This window comes from Sinohyriopsis cumingii, chromosome 14 (genome assembly GCF_028554795.1).
Source record: "Sinohyriopsis cumingii isolate HCF-2022 chromosome 14, ASM2855479v2, whole genome shotgun sequence".
Taxonomy (NCBI): Eukaryota; Metazoa; Mollusca; class Bivalvia; order Unionida; family Unionidae; genus Sinohyriopsis; species Sinohyriopsis cumingii.
The window spans coordinates 113,022,230-113,034,057 of record NC_142974.1 but is presented as its reverse complement, the minus strand read 5'-3'; positions in this window follow the sequence as shown (position 1 = coordinate 113,034,057).

Genomic DNA, 11,828 nt, shown 5'->3' with positions numbered 1-11,828 from the left:
AACAGGGGATTTCAAACCGTCGTGTTGTATGGAAAGTCTCAAGCGATCGTCTTCTTTGGGTTGACATTGTCGCTTGAGTGCAGTGAGCAGAGAATCCCACACTCCGGTGATGAACCCTTCTGCTTTCTCTAACGGTACTTCGGACTTGAAATCTTTAAACTTCACCGTGTATTTGTAAGCCGTGGTTCTAAATTTTCTAGAGGAGCGCTTTTCCGTCTCTCGAATGGAATAGTATTTTTCAGGGTTGACTAAGGGTGGTGAACTTGGTTTAGAGGTTTCAAATTCTGGTTCACTCATGTCCTCTTCAAAATCACTGGCATGAATTTGTGCCAAGATTTCAGCCCTGGTTCGAGGCGATAGATCACGTTTCTGCCTCTTACTTTTTTCTTCTTCTTTCTTCTCGAATGAATGGGATCGTTTCATCTTGAAAGCAAAAAGTCAAATGACTCAAGTTCAAACACCATGAGCTACTTTATAGTCATAGCAGACCAGCGTATATAAAAGGGTGTGTGTCTTATCCTTTCACTATTCATTTCACTCTCAAGCCGAGTACAACGATGGAAGAGACTAACCAGATGGAACGTTTCGTCAGAGCTTTGCGAGGGGTCATTAGAAAATTCTCTTCAGACCAGCCTACGGACTACTCTCCTTCCTTTCGAGATAAAAGTCAAGATACTTGCTATATCTGTCAGAAGAAAGGGCATTGGTCTTCAGAGTGTCCAGACCGTCAAAAAAGCACAAAAACAGGGACTAAAAAAGACAAAAGTCAAGATACCTGTTATTATTGTAAAGAAAAAGGACATTGGTCTCCAGATTGCCCAAAAAAGAAACAAGAGGAGTCAGAAGAAAAGAAGGATTCTTCAGAAGAAGAGAGGGATTCTTCAGAGGAAGAAGAGGAAGAAAAAAGACAATTCTATTTACAAGAGGCAAAGAAACAGGAGAAGAAGAAAAGAAGAAGGGAAGAAAATGAGGAAAAGACGGTGAAGAAATTCAAAAAACAGAGAGACTAAACAAGGAGAAAGAAGAAGTCAATGAACTTTTTATTAAAGTGTTGTGTTGTGAATTGTGAATTGGATTGTAAAAAATGGATAAAAGAATAAATTAATGATATAAGGTAAGTGTCTTTGAGTTTTGATTTTAAAATAAGAACGTACACTCACGCACTCATACACAGACACGTACTATAAGGGTAAAATGGGTGGGGTTTATTTTTGAGTTATTGGCAAATTGAAATTGTATTTCTTTTCGAGAAATGTGGGTGGCCCTGAAAAGGGCCTTTTTCTCTTTATGATGTAGGGGTGAGTTTAAGCAATCAACTTTAACTGCCTTATGCCTTTGCCACGGCCAAGGCCTACTTCTGGACTGCGTAATGTTGATGATGATGATAATGATTGGGTTGAAATCACTAAGGGTGGTACGGTAGGCTTAGTCACAGGGTTGACGTGTTTAGCTCGGGAAGGTCGTATTCTCTTCGGTCGTGATAAAGAAGTCTGATACATTTGTTTCAGACTTCTTAACTCCGCTAAAATGTCCAACAGTACCGTGACCGTTTGATTTTCACCCTCTTGTTTCTTTGCTGCTGCTACTTCTTCTTGCTGTTGCTGTTGTTGTTTTTTTCTTACCTCTTCTTCTTGCTGTTGCTGTAGGAGAAAAGCCTGTTCCGCTTCCTTTTGTCGTTGTATAAATTTCTCCAATTCTTCTTTCTGTCTCTGTCTAAAATTCTCCACTTGCGGTAATGAAGAAGGTAACGAAGGTTCCGGAACAAATTCTTGCGAGGTAAGAAAATCCACAAAATCCCAATTCACCTCTTCTGAAAGTAAGTCCGAGTTCCCTTGGGCAGTCTCCCCTGCTGGTGCACCCCAATGGATCGTTTTCTGAGTTTCCGTCATGTTGAATCACTGTTGCATAGATTGACTGCACACAAGCGCTAGCGAATCTATATAGACTACGTGACGTCACAGACTGCTATCTTCGGATTGGATGCGAGCTGACTGAATTCTGTAACGCGTGTTCGGATTGGTAAATGAACTCAATCCGTTTCAATCCTTCCTGTACCTATAAATAAGCGCCGTTCAATGCATTGATTCACCTGTTCTCGTCGCTTCAAGATGTGGACTACAGTTGAGTCATCCACCCTTGTGTCTTCCATGATGTTTCGGACAGACTTGCTCATGTATGTCCGATCGAAGTGGACCGTTGTCCACAGGACAAACACCAGCCTGTGGATACGTAGGATCTACGTCGAAAGACAAGGATGCCTGAAAAGAGTGCTGATGTACGGACCAACAGTAAGACGCAGCCTAAGGACAAGAAGAAGACCAATGCGGTGCCCTTTATGTTTATGAATACATTAACATAAACCCAAAGGCCCTTTTCAGGGCCCCCATATTTCTCGAAAAGAGATAGCCTTTGAATTGCCTACCCCTTTTTTTATTTTATTTTTTATTTTATTTTTTATTTTTTTTTTTAAAAAAAATAGAGACCCTCCATATTTCAATTTTACATAGACCCTATACAGTCCCAGGTTTTTTTTGGCCATGTTAAATTTACATAGACCCTATATTGTCCCAGGGTTTTTGGCCATGTTAATTCCCATAGACCCTATATGTTCCCACGATTTTTCTCCATGTTAAATTTACATAGACCCTATATGTTCCCAAGGGTATTTTTAATGATAAGTCCCATAGACCCTATACCATCCCCATTCACTACTTTTATGCCAGTATGTCTCCTGCTATGTTTAGCGAAAGCTGGTTTGGTGTTTTATTGAGAAGTTAAATCACGAGTCCCTCGAAGGGAATGGAGATCTACTCTCCGAAAAGAACGAATCTAAGACAAGACCATATTCTCTTTTTAACTGCTGATTGCCGAAACTATCTATGATATTCCGGAACGATAACACTATTTTCAAACTGGCCGCAAAGGCAGTCATATCTGATGTCAGATCGGCACAATTTTCATCTGCGACCAACCAGACATTATTATAAGTCTTTTGGTGAAAGCCAAAACCAATCTGTCCATCCATTCTTCCGGAGAGGTGAAACTATAAATTGTCAAACTGGCCGTAGTATCAGCTCTATTGGATGTAAGATTGACAACATTTCATTTAGGACCAAAGTAATTTCAGAAAAAGACTTGGTAAAAACAAAGTCGATAATGTCGTCGATCGAGAAGTATCAAGAATGAGATTTTCATAATGGCCAACATGGTTGCCATAGTGGATGTCAGATCGACATCATTTTCACTTAAGAACAACCAAACACCATAATAATTCTTCTGCTGGAGAAACCCTCATCTCGAAAGTACTGTCCGTTTAGAAAGATCAATGATAACACGATTTTTCAGACACTTGCTAGGAGTAAACTCGGCAGCATTCTCACTTGCAACCAATTGGACACGTTCCAGATAACGGATATGTTGGCCCTGTTTGAGATCAGATTAGCTACAGTTTCATTCAGGATCCAATATACGTCATAAGAAGTGTCCGTTTCACTATCCATCGAGAATAATCAGCGATAACAAGACGACCATGATGGTGACTACATACGAGACCAGAGCAGCAAAATTTTCATTCAATATCAATCAGAAATCTTACGAAGTCTTCTGGTTACTACACACGAGACCAGACCAGCAAAAGTTTCATTCAATACCAATCAGAAATCTTGCGAAGTCTTCTGGTGAAAACCCCATTTCGATATGACTCTATTCAAGAGGATGGCTGTTGTGGTGATCATACTGGATGTTAGCCAGCACTATTTTAATTTAGGGCCAACTAGACCGCGGATGACCATGTCCGTAAAGGTTTATGATTAGGCTAATGGCTGACGGATGACAGAAAACAAGCCATCCCATTAGCTCTTCTAGTCTATTATGAATAGACGTAAAATGCAGTTATTGCGGTCTTGAGGCGGACGATGCACAACGGACTAAAGGCTATACGCACTGACACGGGGTCATAACATAAGCCTTCAATTGCCTTATGCTGTTGTTGTTGTACAACAGGGTTAACGCCATTTTCAGCACAGGATATGCTATACATGGTGACCAATATAAATGGTGGACGAAGAACTCGGGGAAAACCCCCAGACAGAACCACCGACCCACGAGAAGCTACTGGCAAAATTTCTCGCGTACCCACATTGGCCGAGCACGATACTCCACCCCATACAGACAGAGATGAGATGGCAGTGATCCGTAATGGTGAGTGATTTAGAACACTCGGCCACTAAGCACCCCACCCCCGGGCCTTATGACCAGGTGAACTAAAAAGTAGCACAAAATGTAAGTGTAACACCATGTAATGATTCAAATACAGTGTTTGTAATGACAACGGAATGGCGAGGTATGTTTACTTATGAACACTTCTACTTCATATGTGAAATTGATTGATGTCACTCGGGTCCTAAACTGTACGTATATATATATATATATATATATATATATATATATATATATATATATATATATCCCACACCTAAATGCAAAGTAGACCCAGATGTGCCACTGTAGATTGTCCCGAATCCTATACCTAAGCACAGCGTAGATCCAGATGTGTCACTGCATAATGTGCTGGCATCTCAATGTCTATAATGTCTGCTTAGAATGAACAGTAAAGGCTCTGATCTTCCTCTGCTTTATACCACAGTACATCTTGCATCATCATATTCACAGCTGTGTGTGTGCATTATTTGCATGGAAATCAAGCTTTAACCTTACATAAGCTTTATGAAATTAGATATAATTAGCCCTTTTCTGTTCTTGTCTGGGTGTAATATGAAGGCTTGATAATAATAATAATAATAATAATATCATTATTTATTATTATTATTATTAGTAGTAGTAGTAGTATTAGTAGTAGTAGTAGTGTTAAGACTGAAACTAAAATTATACAGTCTTTGCATTTACATATTTGTGTGTGTTTAATGTAAATATATTAAATCAAGATCTACTGTGCCACAATGTACCAGCAGATCAGGCTCCAGACAGTTCATTCATATATCATATCATGGCACCAATAGTATAGACTTTGATCTGATATTGTAGTATACAAAGGCAGGTCTGGATCAATGATGTTCATTCCTGAGTTGTCAGACCAACAACATAAACTCTGGAGTGAAAGCACATGATGTAATGCTAGGTTTAGGTATGCCACACACACATTAACATGATAATACAGGTATGGCACATAGTAATGACAAACACACACACATCAGGGAAGTATGAATGTTAATATGAAACTGTACTCCACATTTTCGCTGATGTGTGACATCTTAGAACTATTCTGAAATAAATCTATGGATTCATTCAACTACACAACAATAAACTTGACTCTGTTGATAATGTCATAGATTTAACAGTGTCACATAACAAATGGATAAATACACTGATAAATACATTCTTCTAGTTATATTTGTCTCAAGCAAGACCATCCCCCACCTGCAGAAAGAAAAGAAGCATATTACAGTAAAACATGTCTTGAGAAAGCACCCCCCTCCCCCTGTAAAAACAAGTACATTAGGGTAAGTCTTGTCTTAACCAAGACCAAGCCCCCCAAAACAAACAAGAACATTACAGCAAGACCAAGCCCCCCCCAAAACAAACAAGTACATTACATCAAGACCTGCCTTGATCAAGACCAAGCCCCAAAAAGGACTGAATATTTATGCTGCAAAACAAATATGCCTTTAATGCAGGTATACAGACCAAAACAGTGAAGCCAAAAAATAAATAAAACATTTAGAAAAGTTAGAAATACTGCTATAATTGCATTTAAATTTAGTCAGTTTCTTTTACATATGCATACTAACATGCATGCTAAACTTACATTTATTTGTCTATGTTAGGCAAATTTCCGCCTTATTCTTATAACATTTTATCATTAAAAACTTCATATCCAAAAAGTACAAAACTCTATTAAAAAATGAAAAACAAATATAATGATCTGAAAATCTAATCAGGTCATCTACATGTTGAGAAAATATGCCTAACAAACTTAATTTTTTACTTAACAGTATGAGCAAGGTTTTCTACTTTACTAGCAAAATTTTTAACTTAACAGTGGAAATAACTGTGGAAAAAAATGAAATTACTGTGGGAAAAAAATAAACAAAACTACTGAGGAAAATATGAAACAATCATCAATAAAAAGGAATGAAACTGCCATGGAAAAAATGCTGATTTCAGCTAATCTGAAACATATACAGACATATACATCAAGTCAATAAATGTAAATACATACTGAAAAAAGAGGATATTGCAAACTTTCATAAAACCAATTTTAGAAAAGCCCAAGTGTGTGTAAGTCAAGATTACACAAATATAAGCATGGACCAGACATACTGGTAAATGCATATAAACTGTATGACTTTTTGATCAGACATACTGGTAATGCATATAAACTGTATGACTTTTTGATCAGACATTCTGGTAATGCATATAAACTGTATGACTTTTTGACCAGACATACTGGTAATGCATATAAACTGTATGACTTTTTGATCAGACATTCTGGTAATGCATATAAACTGTATGACTTTTTGACCAGACATACTGGTAAATGCATATAAACTGTATGACTTTTTGATCAGACATACTGGTAATGCATATAAACTGTATGACTTTTTGATCAGACATTCTGGTAATGCATATAAACTGTATGACTTTTTGATCAGACATACTGGTAATGCATATAAACTGTATGACTTTTTGATCAGACATTCTGGTAATGCATATAAACTGTATGACTTTTTGACCAGACATACTGGTAAATGCATATAAACTGTATGACATTTTGATCAGCCATACTGGTAATGCATATAAACTGTATGACTTTTTGATCAGACATTCTGGTAATGCATATAAACTGTATGACTTTTTGACCAGACATACTGGTAAATGCATATAAACTGTATGACTTTTTGATCAGACATACTGGTAATGCATATAAACTGTATGACTTTTTGACCAGACATACTGGTAATGCATATAAACTGTATGACTTTTTGATCAGACATTCTGGTAATGCATATAAACTGTATGACTTTTTGACCAGACATACTGGTAAATGCATATAAACAACTGCATGACTTTTTGATCAGACATACTGGTAAATGCATATTAACAACTGCATGACTTTTTGATCAGACACACTGGTAAATGCATATAAACAACTGTATGACTTTTTGATCAGACATACTGGTAAATGTATATAAACATTGTATGACTTTTTACCAGACATACTGGTAAATGTATATAAACATTGTATGACTTTTTACCAGACATACTGGTAAATGCATATAAACATTGTTATGACTTTTTACCAGACATACTGGTAAATGCATATAAACAATTGTATGATTTTTTTACCAGACATACTGGTAAATGCATATAAATATTGTATGACTTTTTTTACCAGACATACTGGTAAATGCATATAAACATTGTTATGACTTTTTACCAGACATACTGGTAAATGTATATAAACACTGTATGACTTTTTACCAGACATACTGGTAAATGCATATAAATATTGTATGATTTTTTTTACCAGACATACTGGTAAATGCATATAAACAATTGCATGATTTTTTTACCAGACATACTGGTAAATGCATATAAACATTGTTATGACTTTTTACCAGACATACTGGTAAATGCATATAAATATTGTATGACTTTTTTTACCAGACATACTGGTAAATGCATATAAATACTGTAGGACTTTCTGACCTGACATCATATTAAGAATAGTATATCAACAACTCAGCTAGAAATGAGTACTGTTTTATGCATGTGTAATTCCTGCCCAACAGTAATCTGTTAGATTAAATAGTGTTGTCCATTGTAAATAATGGCAGTGAATGCACCCTGTCTTCAGTGATATACACCCTGCCATCAGCGACATACACCTTACCATTAGTGATATGTACCTTGTCATCAGTGATATGCATCCTGTCCTCAGTGATACGCACCCTGTCATCAGGGATATGTACCCTGTCCTCAGTGATATGCATACTGTCATCAAGGACATACACTCTACTATTAGTGATATGCACCCTGCCCTCAGTGATATGCACCCTGCCATCAGGGATATGCACCCTGCCTTCAGGAATATGTACCTTGTCCTCAGTGATATGCACCCTGCCATCAGGGACATGTAGCCTGTCCTCAGTGATATGCACCCTGCCAACAGGGATATGCACCCTGCCATCAGTGATATGTACCCTGCCATCAGCGATATGTACCTTGTCCTCAGTGATATGCACCCTGCCATCAGAGACATACACTCTACTATTAGTGATATGCACCCTGCCATCAGGGATATGCACCCTACCATCAGGGACATACACCCTATATGCATCCTGCCCTCTTTACAGTACATATGTTGCCTTAATAATGAAAGCACTCATTTGTAAGTTAAACTAAAAGATATTGGGTTGACTTTCAATAGACACAAAACAGCATCACATTGATATCAACTGCTTTCTTACCACATCAAATGTTTCTGTTTTATGGGTGGAATTTATGAATTCATAATTGATCCATGGCCAAAAAATACTCAAGAAGAAACAACAACAGTGTTGTGCAAATACAATGTGTTAGCACATACTTATAAGTCAATTCCAGCTACAAACTGCATGGACCCAGTTCTTCCATTGCATAATGCACTAGCAGATGTGGATCTATGCAATTTGTTATGAGTAAACAGTACAACAGGCAACACAGGGTGTGATCTGGAGGCCCATTATGTGATGGCAGATCAGGGTCTATGTTCCTGGTAGGTGGACCTTACTTACAAGCGAGTATATACAGAATTCATATCAAAGTGCCCTATATGGAAGCCACATTCTGCCTTACTTGATGGTCCTACCTTAAATGATGGTCAAAGGATCAAAGCAGGGATAACACTGTTCTACACCCTACCTTATCTGATGGTGAAGGAAGAGACAACACTATTCTGCACATTGCCTTAAATGATAGTCAAGGGAGGGACAACACTGTTGTACACCCTGCCGTATTTGATGGTGAAGGGATGGACAACACTGTTCTGCATCCTACTTTAAATGATGGTCAAAGAAGGAACAACAATGCTCTTTACCCTGCTTTGATTTGCCATTGTACAATGTGACAGTAGAATGGGCATGAAAATAATGAAGTGCTTGAACATGTGTTTAGCTTGAGATTTTGTACTAACCAATCATGACAGGTTTTAGTTTTGTAAAGCAATTTTTCATTGGCTGGGAGTAAATATTTTTGTTCCAAGTTTTATGATTTACAGACCTTACAGGGATGATACAAAATCTTGAATCCATGTCTGAGCTTCAGATTTTGGTTTCAACCAATCACAAATGATGATCCTGTTGAACGTGTGATGCTGATTGAGTGAGAGTGTTTGAAATTCTAAGCAGAAGGGACAGATCTACTGGTACAATTATGTAATGATAGAATAAACCAACTGTTTACAGCTAGAAATGCATTATACATGAGCCAATACACAAACTGGAAGGACTTCTGAGATTTTTTGTAAAACAAAATGTATCTGTGAAACAAGTACATAATAGAGTAATCTGTTACCTACATATAAAGCACCTTTATAGACTTTTGAAACTGAACACTCGAAGTCAATCAGTTTGTATGTAATACATATACAAATTAAAATCATCCTAATGTATTCAATACACAATACAATAATGATATTACATTTCCAGTAGGGACTAGGGGTTAGAGTGTCTGTCTCTGGTGTGGAAGGTCACTAGTTGTAACTACAGCCGAGTCATACCAACTTACAAAAATGGTATTAACAGCTGCCTCGCTAGGTGCTCAGTATTAAGAGGTTAGTGTTAGGACTGATCAGCCTGGTGTCAGGATAATATGAATGAGTGAGACATCATGCTACATGTCTGCAGCAAGATGCCCCAGTATTAGACATCACTATAAACTGCCAATCTGCAGACATCATAGCAATGTGACTGGGAAATTATTAAAGCTATGTTAAAAATCACACACACACACACACACACACACACACACAAGTCCAGTTAGAGAATCACTAACTTTTTCAATGAATATAAAATATTAACTATCCATCATAGGTGCAAAGAGGAAACACTGTAAGGCTAAAAACAAATTTTTAGCCTGAATATCAAAATTTGACATGTAAAAACATCACACAATTAGGAAGGAAGGAATAATGTTCCAAAGAATGGAAAGCTAATGAGTTCTATAGGTTATACGGAGTAAGTGTTATTAACATTTATATTAAAGTTTAACAACAAAATCTGCAACAAGAAAAAAAGCAATGCATAAGTAAGTTTTGCTTCTTGGATATGTTAAATCAACAAAACACTCATTTCATTTCTGAAGAAACAAACTGTACTTAACTTAAACAACCTGGAAGTACATAAGTCGGAAGTACTCTATCGCTGCAAGACAGAAACTAATACACCAAGGATTGTTCACTAGTATTTTATACTGGAAAGGTGTGAATCATATGTATGTACCTGTCATTATATATTCACTATAAAAATATAATTAGATTGCCATTTTTTGGGGTGAATTGTGTTTGTTTACTAAATCTTGTACTAATTGTTATGGGAATATTAGTCACAGGATTTAAAAAAAACAACACTTAAATTTTATATCAGCTGAGATAATAATTAGGAGGTAAGATTCCTACTTATCTTGATTCAATCTGAACAGAGTGAACATGGCTGATCATTATTTTGCAATCAAATTATTCATTTAACTCCCTTTAAAAAGCGTTACTTCCTTTGATCCATCCTGAGCAGGATCAATTTGGCTGATTACTTTTTTGTGTCGAAATGTTCACACAACTCCTATTAGGAAGAGTTACTTCCCTTGATCCATTTTGAGCAGTTAAACCTGGCTCATCATTTGTTTTAAATCTGGTCATCATGATAATTTTTTTCTCCAATTAAAAATGCAGTGTTCCTTTCACAAGTTAATAACAATGTCAAAACGAAATCTCCATTTATTGTTACAAATCAGTACCATTTTATTTATCTTATCAAAATCCCATTACACAATGGCATAAAACAAACTGAAGAAATGAAAACATTTTAATTAACATGAACTGTTTAGAGAAACCATTAAAGAGTATCAAAACCCTAACATAAAAGCAAAATAATGTTTTGTACTAAAATAACATCGTATTGTACAATATACCTTAATTGCCTTGTGAATACAGAAATGACAAGTTTAGTTCATAAAAAGCATTATTGGAAATGATGGTCTCATTCCCTTGGTATTTTGTACCACTCAATTTTTTTCTATCAAATTGGCCACAAAAATGTCTGAGCACAACAATCAAACTAACAATCAAATCTCTACAATTGATAATCAGAAATATATGCAGTCCTTCAATATCACTGAATTCTGTCAGGTACATAAATCTGTGAACATCATCAAATTGCTCAAACGTATGTTTTGCTAATCTTTCTATGAGAAAACCTATGGAGCACTCATGTTACAAAATATAAACATGAGCAGTGTTTGTACTCATGCATTTTCATGACTAAAGGGAAACTCCATTTTTGCCAAGGTAACGTCATTTTTCTTTAAGGATTAATGTGAAATGACCGTACATATTTTAATGAAATTCAATTTTTTTCAAATTCTAATGATGATTTATAAGACCTTTTTGTAATAAAGAAACAATAGGAAATCCTACATTTATAATCACATAATGATTACTGATAAGTGCCTTCACATAAACCAGTGTTTACTCATTTTAATACCATTCACAGTATAACTGTACAATGTATTAGTAAAGTTTTCCTCATAATGGGGTACAATTTTTATAGTAATAC